Source organism: Panthera tigris, chromosome A1, assembly GCF_018350195.1.
Source record: "Panthera tigris isolate Pti1 chromosome A1, P.tigris_Pti1_mat1.1, whole genome shotgun sequence".
Lineage (NCBI taxonomy): Eukaryota > Metazoa > Chordata > Mammalia > Carnivora > Felidae > Panthera > Panthera tigris.
In genome coordinates, this window is record NC_056660.1 from 15,673,408 (window position 1) to 15,687,830 (window position 14,423).

Genomic DNA, 14,423 nt, shown 5'->3' on the forward strand with positions numbered 1-14,423 from the left:
TATATCATACATGGGAACTGTAGCCAGGAGTTAAAAATCTGGCAGTTAAAACTTGGATTCAGTATAGGTTTTCTAATGTTCCTTGGAATCACTCAATATGACCTCTTGACGGGTGAGTGTCTGTCTCTCTCTTTTGTAATTCCTGGGGGTTTCAAAGTTGGAAGTCAGAGAAATACAGAACTGATGATGCAGCTTTATTTGGAAAATGTGTCATTTTATTTCTACATATTTCAGATGTGGTTGTGTATGTGTGCGTGTGGGTGTGTGTGTATGTGTGTGTGTGACCAATGTAAAGCTGTAAATATATTAAGATAAAAAATTGCATATAAATGTGTGCATACTTAAAAAAAACCTCTTAGCTTTACAGCATAAAATATCTTCTGTCTTTATGTGTTAGATTATAATTTATTACTCTACAGGAGATTCCCAACCTGGGAACAAAAGCATTTGCACATGTGTTGCTGAAGATTAGTTCAGGGAATGGGAAAAAGAGGAGTTAATGGTGAAGAGCTAAGACATAAATTTTGAGAAGCTGTTATTGTTCAAGTACTATGTTAGGTGCTCCACTCACCTTATTCCATCTAATACCACAATCCTATGAGGTAGCTGTTATTCCCCCTAACTGGGTAAGGGAAAATAACTGTTATTTTCCTTTACTGAATAAGGAAAGTATGTCTCAAAGTATGTAGCTGGTCTAAGGTTATACAGAGAATGTGGCTGAACTGGGATTCAAAACTGCCTGGGCTTGTATAACTCTGAGGCTCATGTTCTTTCAACTTCATGCAGAAATGGGAGTGCCAAGGGCTTGAATAATAAGGATAGTCTTGTTTTCTGGTCCAATTATTGGCTCACCTGCTTCCCTAGCCATTACCTCTATGTGATTTATTGCAAATCATGGTACCATCTCTTAGGCCTTTTCTCTGCCATTTCTGTGGTTACTTCTTTATTCAGTTTTGTCAAAGTTTTTTGTTTTTGTTTTTGTCTTTCTGTTAGTTAAATGAAATGTCTTTTTAAAAAAAGTTTCCTTTTTCAGTGTTGTTGTTGTTGTTTTTTTTTTTCTTTCCATGGAATCCTTTAAGTATAAACAAGATTCCACATAGAAGCTCTGGTATCACTCTGGCTAAACAAAGATTTAAGTAAAATTTAACGAAAATACAGAAGGGAACCAGACATAAGTGGCTCTGAGCACTTTCTCAGAAAAATTGGGATACACACTAGCATAAAAACTGTATCATTTTAAAGACATATCTTCCCTTCAGTATTCTCATGGGAATTCACAACACAAATAACAAAAAACCTAAGCTTATTTTGTTTTATGAGTTATGGTAAGGAGACGAATTTCTGCTAGTAGGACAGTAGCATTGAATTTGGGGAGGCATTGGCACAGGGGCTGGAGAGGGAGGTGCAGCTTTGATAGTTGGCATTTTCATCTTCTTTACTCTCTCACATCACAAGTTATGTTCCTAAATTTTCTTCTTCTTTTTAAAAAACATGTTTGTTTATTTTTGAGGAAGAGAGAGCATGTGAGCATGAGTGGAGGAGGGGGAGAGAGAGAATCCCAAGCAGGCCCTGCACTGTCAGCACAGAGCCTGAAGCGGGCCTCGATATCAGGAACTGTGAGATCATGACGTGAGCTGAAATCAGGAGCTGGATGCTTAAACTGACCGAGCCAGTCAGGCACCCCTATGTTCCTAAATATTCTAATCTGCGACAATTTAGGTAAGAGAAGGAGCTAGTGTGAGGTATGGGAGGGCATAAAAGGTTATAAAGTCTTTTAAAAGATATTGTTTTATTCAGTCTTTATAACAAATATGTGAAGTGGGTGGTGCATTGTATTACTTGGCTTTGCAACAGTAACAACCCTCTAATCTCAGTGGTTTACAGCAATGAAGTTTGTCATTTATGTTTTATGGAGGCTATAAATCAGTGCATGTCTGCTTCCTGAGTGCTCTTCATTCTAGAATCCAGGCTGAAAGAGCAGCCCCCTTATGGGTGTGTTATAATAGCAAAGGATTAGGACAAATGTCACATTACATTGCACAAAGCATGTCATATGTCCAGGTCCAAAGACAGAGTGTGTGAAAATGTATACTCCTCCCGTGGCCAGATAGTATTATAATGTACCACAGGCAAGTATTGCTATTGTGGTTGCCCTTCTTATTCTACAGAAGTGGAAACCAAGGCATAGAGAAGTTAGAAGAATTGTCCAAGATCACACTACTGACAAGTGGTCGAAGACAGTTTGGAACTCAAGTTGGACTGGAGGCCATTACTTTATGTATTATACCAACAAGAATGACATTTTCTTTCATTTATCCCTTTATTTTTGTTGATGACATTGAGAACAGTTTTCCTCCTAATGACCTACTAGAACAGTGTCCATTGTTTCCTTCTCTTCCAGTCTTTCAAATCAATGGCTTTAACATAAACCTTAAACTTCAAATGATTTCTGTATGGCAGAAGTCAGTATTTAAAAGTTACAGATAGTTGGGGCGCTGGGTGGCTCAGTTGGTTAAGCATCTGACTCTTACTTTCGGCTCAGGTCATAATCTCACAGTTTCGTGAGTTTGAGGCCTGCATCAGGCTCCATGCTGACAGCACAAAGCCTGCTTGAGATTGTCTCCCTCTTTCTGCCCCTCCCCCACCCATGCTGTCTCCGTCTCTCTCAAAATAAATAAATAAACTTAAAAAAAATTAAAGTTACAGATAGTCCAGTTTTTGATGAAAATGTGAATTAAAAAAATAAAATTCTTTTTCAGATCTGGAACTGGGATTAATTATTGTTTAATAAAAATTTGTCCTAAGTCCCATATTTCTTTGTATCAGTTAAAGGCATGTCTATGAAAGAGGGCCAAATGTAATTTATAATGGTGCTTGTGTGGACTTTCACTGATAAGGAATTTTGTGAGCATTTTCAGAATGGGAAGCATTATTTAAAAAAATTTTTTTATAATGTTTATTAAATTTTGAGACAGAGTACGAGCAGGGGATGAGCAGAGAGAGAGAGGGAGACACAGAATCTGAGGCAGGCTGCAGTCTCTGAGCTGTCAGCACAGAGCCCAATGTGGGGCTCAAACTCAGGAACCATGAGATCATGACCTGAGCCTAAGTCTGATGCTCAGCCAACTGAGCCACCCAGGCGCCCCCAGAATGGGGAGCATTGTTAACCGAAGTGGTGGTATGACCCTGGTTTGTTTCCAGCCCAGTCTTCCCTGAATTCTCTAAACCTCACGCTAGCAGAGCTGCTGACTTCCCAGAACACTTAGATCTCTCCTTTCTTGTCTCTGGGTCTTGGCTTAGGATTTTGTTCCCTCAGCTGAAATGCTTCCAGCCTGATCCACCTTTTCAGTCAACCGGGTCTGATTGTAACAGTTTTTCAAGGCTTCATCTTTAAATGCTTTGTGCTCCAAGAAGTCTTTTCCCATCTCATCAAATACAAATAGAAATCCTCAAACAGTGCTTTGCTTGAACTCTTGTACTCCTTCTTCCCCTTTTGCCCAATACCTTTCACCTAACAGATATGCAACAAATCATTTTTTAATGAAATAAATTGAACTACTGTATTTGCTAAATTGAAGTTTTTGTGTAGAATTGATTCATATATTTATTTAACAAATAGTTGTTAAATGCCTACATTTGTAAGACACAATTAACTTGCTAAAGGTAACATAACAATAGAGTGATGTATTCAGGACTGAAATCCAGGATTGCCTGACTCCACAGCCAGTGCTCTTGAACACTACCTAGATATCAAAAGCTAGAGATTTCTGAATGCTAGAGAGCTTCACTGTTGGGCAGATACTAATCTTCTTTCTTCCCCTTAAAAATTGTATAAAGTATTTTTTACCAATGCCTTTTTAAGCTACTATTTAGTCTTGGTTTCAAAATTGTCATTAAAACCATTTTTTCCTATTAATGTAAGATGTTCCCATCGAAAGTAAAATAACATTTTCTGTATGGACTGTGTTGGTAAATTGTTCTACCTAAAGGCAGATTCAGGTTTTGTGGGTTGTGAGCTTACACATTTTTTTTTCTGGCCCCTTTTAAGAAAAAGAAAAAAAGAAAAACTACAAACATTAAAAAAAAAAAGGTATGCCATATTTAACATAGGAAAAGAAATCATGACAATTTACTTGAACTTGGAGGTTCAGATCTCTTTTTTTTTTCCTAAGGTATCTTGAGGCAATTTACCAGAAATGCTTACATAGAAGAGTCTGTATTGCCAACCTGGCTTCTCCTCACCTAGGATACTTCGCAGCTCTTGGCGACTCCAGGCACCCCAGGGACCATGCATGTGAGGCTTTATTCACTTCCCAGTAAGTCCCCCCTCAGTCTTGGCAATTTAAAAGTGATGGTCAAATTGCATTGAGTTTAGTCTTAGATGAGTTTTTGAGTTTATTTTCTAGACTATTTGTGACGTTTTCCTAGAAAATGAAGGTATTATTAGGAATGGCATTGTGAGACACAAGTTTCTTTCTAATTAAAAAAAAAATGTTTTTTCCCCATAGCATTGGATGAACTATTGTTATTGTAGAAACCATTTGGTATGAATATAATCTCTTTTTGGAAATATTGAAATGGAACATAAATAATGAAAATCTGCTCTTAAATGAATAGTGCTGTCACTAAGGTATTTAATGTAGCTCAGACACTGTGTTCAGAATAACATCACGCTGAATCAATCACTTCGATTTTTAAAAAAATCTTGTAAGTGACTACACTTTGTTGAAGGATTTAAGTCATTTTTTCCTTAAAACTTTGTTGAAGTATTGACCCTGCAAAGAGACACCACTGGAAATTAGTCTTTTTCGTGTAGTATTGAAAAATAGCAGCAGAGGGCCACATTGCAATGTGCTGGATTTCTTTTCTTCAAGAAAGAACATTTTCTGTCCATTGTTTGGCATCTGTTCTCTCATTTTGAAACTTGGCGATACATTTATTTGAAAAGAAGGATCTTTTTATATAATTTTATTTTATTTTTAAGTTTTTACTTTTATTGATTTATTTTGAGAGAGAGAGAGCGTGTGAGGGAGAGGCAGAGAGAGAAGGAGAGAAAGAATCCCCAGCAGGCTCTGTGCTATCAGTACAGAGCCTGATGCAGGGCTCAATCCCATGAACTGTGAGATCATGACCTGAGCCGAAATCAAGAGTTGGACACATAACCAACTGAGCCACCCAGGTGCCCTGAAAAAAAGGACTTTTCAATACAAATTTTACTCTATTGAGAATGGAAGATGCAATGTAAGCCTTAAAATTTATTACCTTTTTTTCTTGGTTGCTCTGAAGATGTTGAAATTTTGACATCTTTCTTCACTTCCTTCCACAGTGGTAAGGAATTAATACTCTTAACTTTTCGGTGTAGGCCGTTACTTTATTTCTTAAGCTCATCCAGTTTGTTGGCAGGTTATTATGAGAACACATTCTGACAAATTATGTTACTTTATTCAAAGGATCAGAAAAATTACATGGCAGCAGTTCATAACATAATATCACACTTACTACATCTTCCAATTTCCTTTCAGCTGATTGTGCTCATGTTCTAACAAAGTTATTTCCTATAGTTAAAAAGAAAGTTGTAGGTTAAAACTATGTCAAGATGTCAAAAATGATTGAGGTTGAGTATGTGTGATCTATTCAATAAAACTGTCTTACTTATTTTGTGGGCTCATTTTGTGATTAGCTTGACTGTGATCAGGACAGATAATGGCATAGAAAATGAAAGGATTGGCTGAAATACAGCTTAGTGCACCCTAAATATGTAGACACGAGTTTGCACTTAATCTCAATAAGTTTCTTTTTAACACTATAGTCTGGCAGACCACAAATATTTTTGATAATTCTGGGTTCTGTAGTCAAATATATTTATTTTTGTAGTCTTAACCTGGTTTCTTATAATTATGTTCATAGAGAGTTTTTTATCTTCTCCAACCATCATTCATTCTCACTAAAAGTACATTTCTAGAATCCTGCTTTTGAAAAAAGGATTCTAATCATCCTTCAAAAAGGACTTGTTTTGGGATGAAAGAGTTTCAGAATAATGAATTATTGTTCATTACCAACTTTCAGAATCCTTGTGTCTTGAGGAACTTGAATAATTTAACTATTAGGGACTATAAACATTATATAGAAAAGAGCCAATATTTTATTGAGATTAAATGAATATATAACATCATATAGAAACATGTAAACATTGTATGGAAACATATAACATAAACATATAAAGATTGTAGAGAAATATTATATAGGAAAGGGCCTCCATATAAACTTTAGATAAAAAACATGTATTTAAAAAAATTTTTAATGTTTATTTATTTTTGAGAGACAGAGAGTGAGCATGAGTGGGGGAGGGGCAGGGAGAGGGAGGCTCTGCACTGTGAGCACAGAGCCGGATGTGGGGTTCGAACTAATGAACCTGTGAGATCATGACCTGAGCTGAAATCGAGAGTTGGCCGCTTAACCAACTGAGCTGCCCAGGAGGCCCTAGATAAGAAACATTTAAACATTGTATAGAAGAGGGCTAATATTTATTGAGATTAGGTGAATATTTATTTTGTATGTATTTGTTGTGATCCACAAAACAAAATGCTAATAATAATGACTACCAGTTAGACAATTTAGAATATGCCCTACTATTAACTTTCTATGATAAAATGTCATATATTTGATTCTGTTTTCTGATAAAGCATTATATAAATAAAATTGGATAAAATTGGATAAAATTTCAAGGCTTAAAAACAACCACTTCAGGACTTCTGAATTGACCAAAGTCGTACAAGTTGAGAAGCAATTATTTATGAAAAAAATACTGAATGTCAAACAAGAACAGTGGGAGTCTGGCATTTTTGCCTGGGGCTTCTCCCATCCACACCCACACCCATGCTGATCTGAGCAGAAATGTACAGAGCACTGGAAAACAAGAAAGCCAGCAGCTTCGTTGCCACAAGGGATTCACTTGGTAGGAGCAGAGTGGAGACAAACCTCACGTTCAACAGTGTTGTCAATAAAAGTACTGGTTTTGGTGGCAAATGAAGGAGGATGACCAATGGTTCAGGTAGCACGGGGTTGCGGTAAGCAGTGGACTAGCAGACTGGCCTGAAATTTAACAGGGAGATAAGGGAAATAAGAGCTTTGGTAAGGTCTCCGCATATCCATCCAGGAGGGACTGGAGAAGACCCCCAAATCCCCATATCCCTGGCTAAGCGTGAGACTCTATACCTGCAAAGAGCTGCTGCCAGAAGGCCTAGTGGGAAGTAAAATCCAGGACATCATTGAAAACTGACTGATTAATTCAATAAGGCTTTCTTTAGGTCATTTAATTAGGCTTAAGAGGCCATGAAAGGATTGTATAATTCCTTCTATTTTTGAAAATTCTTTGTAATTTCTAAATATTTAACTTAGAAATACACTAGAATAGGGAATAGTTTTTTAATCTCTGAATTGTGAATCTTTGAAATCTTTCTCTCCACCTACAGAGTAGAACTCAACTTTTGCGAGGTTACCACAGCTGGAGTAGGTAGAATGCAAATCAGATTGAAACAATCTGATTTCCAAAAATTCATATTCTTAAATACTATGCTATATTTTCAGATGATGGTGATGTAGAATATAAAATATCTTTAACATAATATCATAGCAATCAAGTTAATTTATACAGTTATTGGTACATTAAGCCAGTATATACTTTATAGTTGATCCTTTAAAAAAACTTTGTATTAAGGAGAATTTCAAACAGTTACAAAAATAGATAATACAACAATCCTTTATGTATGTATCCATTACACAGCTTTGAGCTTTTTCTATAAATGCTAAAATTACTGCTTGCTATGGTAATCTTTATTACAAAAGGGAAATAATTCTATTTATTTATTTATTTTATTTATGTATGTTCATTTATTTTGAGAAAGAGAGAGAGAGAGAGAGAGTGTGTGTGTGTGTGTGTGTGTGTGTGTGTGTGTGAGTGGGGGGAGGGGCAGAGAGAGAGGAGAGAGAACATCCCAGTCTCCTTGCTGTCAGCACAAGCTCGATGTGGTTCTCGATCTCACGAAATGTGAGATCATGTCCTGAGCTAAAATCAAGTGTCAGACATTTAACCAACTGAGCACCCATGCATCGCAACAAAAGGGAAATAATTGAAGATGAATTTTTGTAGGGTAAACACTAATTGCTTTTAAATTTGGCAATTAAAAATCTCACTAATCTATTTTACTAACTCATTATTCAGTGACTATTTCCTTTTGGAATGGACACACTTAATATGTTTTTAAAAGTAGTCAACACAGTGGAAACAGCATAAGGAGTAGGAGGAGGAGGCAGATGGAAATATTCAGTGAATACTTTGGCATAATGGAGCGACCAAGTAGAAGGTAGCTGAATGGAGCTTCAGACTTCAGTTTCTTTAAGACATTGTCTCTGGACTTATGGCCCCATCAATCACCCATGGTCTAATGTTTTTTTGTTTGTTAGTTTGTTTTATTTTATTTTTTATTTTTTTTAAGACTAATTTTTAGAGCAGTTTAAGTTCGCAGCAAAAACGTTGAATGGAGAATACAGACAGTCCCCATATCCCCTATACCCACATGCATAGCCTCCCCCACTTTGGACATCTCCTACCAGTGGTTCCTTTGTTACATTCAATGAACCTACAATGACACAACATTATCGCCCAAAGTCCATAGTTTACTTTAGGGTTCACTCTTGGCGCTGTACATTCTATGTGTTTTGACAAATGTGTAATGACATGTATACATTATAATAGTGTCATACAGAGTAGTTTCACTGCTCTAAAACTCTGGGCTGGTCTTTTGTTTATAACATTTTCTCTTTTATACACATTAGTACTGTTCTTTCTTGTATTTCTAATAACATGTCAGGGTTTTTAGTGACTTTTGGCGGGGGGTTAGATAACTGACAACCAGTTACAATTATTGCAACCTGTGCCCAATGGTATGCAACAGAGGTGTGTATGTGGAACTGGAAGGAATTAGTAGCATGATCAAACCTATTCTTTCAGGCCACATATGAAGTATTTTGTGTTGCACAGAGCATTTAACTACTTTATTTGAAACTTTAGGACCCTTGAAGAGAATGCGATATTTTAAGCCATATGTTTCCATAATAGTCTTCAAATTCCAAATGTCAAATCTATTTACAATAACTCTGGCTTCTGAAATAAACTATTTTATAGTTCTGCCTCTTCTTTGGCCTTATATTCTGTCCCACATTTCAGTAGTGAATGTCATTGGTAAAGCTTTGATTTATTTCTGGGAAAGTCTTCCTGGATTTTTCTGCATGGTTTCCTTAAGAAATTGGAAGTTATGCATATCCAGACTATGTTCATTTTATTTGACAAACTGTTTGCATTAAAAGAATTTAGAAAAATTTTGGTTACTAATATCTGACTTGCTTCTCTCCTAGGCATCAGGGCTCAGGTTTGCCTAGACACTTAGAAACTGTGCATTTTGATTATTCCCATAACTTCTTTACCAGGTTATAATGCTCGGCCATTTAAAATACTATTGTCTTTTGCTTTTATAAAAGTTTTTATTTATTTATTTTGATAGAGAGCACAAGCAGGGGAGGGGCAGAGAAGGAGAGAGAGAGAGAGAGGAAGAGAGAGAGGGAGAGAGGGAATCCTAAGCAACCTCTGCACTGTCAGCCCAAAGCCTGATGTGGGGCTCGATCTCACGAACCATGAGATCGTGACCTCAGCCCAAATCAAGAGTTGGATGCTCAACTGACTGAGCCACCCAGAAGCCCCTGTCTTTTGTTTTTAATGAAAGCTCAAAATTATGTTACTTAGATTATCTGCTTTAACTTTGTAGATCTGGAGTGGGGGAGCCCACTGATAGTCAGAGTATAGTTTCAGACAATATCCCTCTCCTACTCTATAGAACAGGTTGCCATATATACATTAGAGTTGTAAGGATCCCCAAAATTCTGTTCTGCTAGAGTTATTGCTGCCAGACTGGGTGGATTTTGCTCAGATTTAACATAATTTACAGATTCCTTTTTGTATAATTGTGGAATTTTCAGATGACTTCAAATGGAATGTTTTTCATTTTAGAGGTCTTAGAAAGGGCAGTGTTGAACATCAGTTAAAGTTCAGATTCTGTATTATGAAAAACTATATGTTAACAAATTGGATAACCTAGAAGAAATAGATGAATTCCTATAAACATATAATTTATCAAAACTGAAATAGGAAGAAATAGAAAATTTGAACAGAACAACAACCAGCAAAGAAATTGAAACAATAATAAAAAAAAGTCCCAACAAAAAAGTCCAAGACCAGATGACTTCACAAGCAAATTTACCAAACATTTAAAGAATAGTTAATACCTATTCTTCTCAAACTATTCCAAAAAGTAGGAGAGAAGGAAAATTTCCAAATTTATTTTGAGACCAGTATTACCCTAATACCAAAATCAGATAAAGACACCACAAAAAAAGAGAACTACAAGCCAATATCTCTGATGAACATAGATGCAGAAATCCTCAACAAAATACTAGCAAACAGAATTCAACAATACATTAAAAAAATCATTCACCACAATCAAGTGGGATTTATTTCTGGGTTGCAAAGGTGGTTCGATATTTACAAATCAACCAGTGTGATATATCACATTAATAAATGAAAGGATAAGAATCATATGATCATTTCAATAAATGCAGAAAAAGCATTTGACAAAGTTCAACATCCATTCATGATAAAAACCTTCAACAAGTAAGGAACCTACTCAACATAATAAAACCCATGTTAATATCATCCTCAATGGGAAAAGTGAGAGTTGCTGATGAAATCGTAGAATGTTTTTAAAGTGTCATTTTCACAATCATGTACTAGGAAGCCAATTTCATACTGAACTGATTAAATAATACATTTTAATCTAACACTGTTTGCACTTACAGCTTTTTTGTAAATAGAAACTATAATTTATTGTCTATTTCACATCTGTTTTACTGTAACATTTAAGGAAAGACCAGACTTTTTTTTTTTTTTTTTTTTGAAGAGTTTGTTTAGAAAGTATCATGGTGTAAATTGTTGGGAACAAGACAAGGATGTCCACTCTCACCATTGTTATTTAAGATAGTATTAGAAGTTGTAGTTACAGCAATCAGACAGCAAAAAGAAATGAAAATCATGCAAATCAGCAAGGAAGAAGTAAAACTTTCACTATTTGCCAATGACATAATACTATATATAGAAAACCCAAAAGACTCCACCAAAAAGAACTGCTAGAACTGATAAATGAATTTAGTAAAGAAACAGGATACAAAATCAATGTACAGAAATCTGTATTATTTCTATACACCAATATTGAAGCAGCAAAAAGAGAAATTAAGGAATCAATCCTATTTACAATTGCACCAAAAATTATAAGATACCTAGGAATAAACCTCACCAAAGAGGTACTCTGAGAACTATAACACACTTTCATTAGTGTGATGAAAGAAACTGAAGATGATGCAAAGAAAAGGAGAGACATTCCATATTTATGGATTGGAAGAACAAATATTGTTAAAATGCCTGTACTGTCCAAAGTAATTCAGACTTAATGCAATCCTTATAAAAATACCACCAGCATTTTTCACATTTAAGAAACACTCCTAAAATGTGTATGGAACCACAAAAGAACCCAAATAACCAAAGTAGTCTTCAAAAAGTAAAGCAAAGCTAGAGGCACCATAATTCTGGACTTCTGGTTATATATCAAAGCTGTAGTAATCAAAACTGTATGGTATTGGCACAGAAATAGACACCTAGATCAATGGAACAGAATAGAAAACCTAGAAATGTACCCATGATTATATGGTCAATTAATCTGTGACAAAAGAGGAAAGAATATCCAGTGGCAAAAAGACCATCTCTTCAATGAATGATGTTGGGAAAACTGGACAGTAACATGCAAAGGAATGAAATTGGGCCACTTTCTTACACCATACACAGAAATAAATTTAAAATAGATTAAAGAACTAACTGTGAGACAGGAAACCATCTGAATCCTAGAAGGGAACACAGGCAGTCAGTAGCATCTTTGACCGAGGCCAAAGCAGTCTTTTTAGATTATGTTATGAGGCAAGGGAAACAAAAGAAAAAATAAATTATTGGGACTACCTCAAAATAAAAAGCTTCTGCACGGCAAAGGAAACAATCAATAAAACTAAAAGGCAACTGATGGAATGGGAGAAGATATTTTCAAATGACATATTGGATAAAGCGTTAGTATCCAAAATCTATAAAGAACTTAAACTCAACACTCCAAAAACAAATAATCTAGTCAAGAAATGGGCAGAAGACATGAATAGACACTTTTCCAAAGAATACATCCAGATGGCTAACAGACATGAAAAGAAGCTCAACATCACTCATCATCAGAGAAATACAAATCAAAACTACAATGAGATACCACCTTACACCTGTCACAATGGCTAAAATGAACAACACAGTGAACAACAGATGCTGGCAAAGATGCAGAGAAAGGGGGACACTTTTGCACTGTTGGTGGGAATGCAAACTGGTGCAGCTGCTATGGAAAACAGTATGGAGGTTCCTCAAAAAATTAGAAATAGAGCTATCCTACCACCCAGAAATTCATTTGCTAGATATTTATCCAAAGAATATGAAAATGCTGATTCAAAGGGACACACATGCCCCTTTGTTTATAGCAGTGCTATCAACAATAGCCAAGTTATGAAAAGAGCCCAACCATCTATCGACTGATAAATAGCTAAAGAAGATGCAGTGTGTGTGTGTGTGTGTGTGTGTGTGTGTGTGTGTGTGTGTATACACACACACACACACACACACACACAATGGAATATTACTGACTGATCAAAAAGAATGAAATCTTGCCACTTGCAACAATGTGGATGGATCTAGAGTGTATTATGCTAAGCAAAATAAGTCAGAGAAAGACAAATATCATATAACTTCACTCATATGTAGAATTAAGAAACCAAACAGATGAACATAGGGGAAGGGAAGGAAAAATAAGATAAAAACAGAGAAGGAGGAAAACAATAAGAGATTTTAAAGTTTTTTTTAAATTAATTTATTTATTCTTGAGAAAGAGAGAGAGAGCATGAGCAGGGGAGAGGCAGAGAGAGGGAGAGAAGGAATCCCAAGCAGGTTCTGCACTGTCAGTGCAGAGCCCAATGTGTGGCTTGAAGTCATGAACTGTGTGATCATGACCTTAGATGAAATAGAGTTGGACGATTAACTGACTGAGCCACCCAGGTGCCCCAAGAGACTCTTCAATACAGAGAATAAAGCTAAGGGTTGCTGGAGGGGAGGTCAGTGGGGGATGGGCTAAATGGGTGATGAGCATTAAGAAGGGCACTTGTTGGGATGAGAACTGGGTGTTATATGGAAGTGATGAATCACCGGGATCTACTCCTAAAACCAATACTATACTGCATGTTAACTAACTTGAATTTAAATAAATAAATTTAAAAAAATAAAGAAACATAACAAATGAGCAAAGGGGAAAAAAAAAGAGATAAATGCAAACCAAGAAATAGACTCTTAACTATAGGGGACAAAGTGATGATTACCAGAGGGGAGATGGTTGGGGGATGGGTTAAATAGATGATGTAGATTAAGGAGTGTACTTGTCATGATGACCACTGGGTCATGTATGGAAGTCTTGAATGAGTATATCATATACCCAAAACTAACATTACATTATACATTAACTAACTGGAATTTAAATAAAAAGTTAAAAATAAGAGTTTATATTCTGGACCTAGAAGCTCAAATACTAGTTATAACACTCAGAAGCCAAGTGATCCTAGGAAAAGTGAGTTTTGCTTTTTTTCATTTTCATATAGGGGTAATAATACCAAACTCACAAAGTTCTATCTAGGATTAATTGAAGTAAAGCATGCAAAGCTCTTAAGTTGGCCTGGTATACACTAAACCCTCATTATTTTCATGGAAGAATAAAAATGGTAATAATGTATGCTTGAACTACAAATTGGGTTTACAAAGTCTCTTTCTCCTCTTTGGATATAATGGTCACCCTCTCTACCCCAAGTACACTCCCTAAAGTTTTTGTTTGTTTGTTTTGTTTTTATTATAATAGTTACAGTACCTTGTAATTCTTATGTAAGTCCAGAGACTAAACTGGCTTGGCTTAAAGTAGGTACTGGGATAGTACATCCTGAATGAGTAAGTACACTTCAGCATAGAGTGCCTGCCTCAAGTCTGACAGGTGGGCTTTGTCATTATATCATTATCACCTGTCACCACCATCATCACCATAATCCCATTATTTCCATGTTATTCTTCCAGGCCAGTACCAACTGCTGGGAATACAAAGGGGTCAAAAGATAAGGTTCTTTCCTGGAAGGACTTCAGGTCAATTTAGTATGTCTGGAAATGGGCAAAATAAAAAACAAAACACAAAAGAAATAATTCAAAG

The 14,423-nt window shown here is 35.9% G+C and overlaps 1 long non-coding RNA gene across 2 annotated transcripts in view; it reads left to right on the forward strand.

Annotated features, from left to right (window-relative positions):
- Positions 1-14,423, forward strand: part of LOC102949684 — a 245,823-nt gene that overhangs the window by 70,144 nt on the left and 161,256 nt on the right. For both annotated transcript variants that reach the window (XR_447058.2, XR_006208552.1), the window contains exon 4: positions 4,173-4,316. This is a non-coding gene — a long non-coding RNA (uncharacterized LOC102949684). The remainder of the gene's footprint in view (positions 1-4,172; positions 4,317-14,423) is intronic.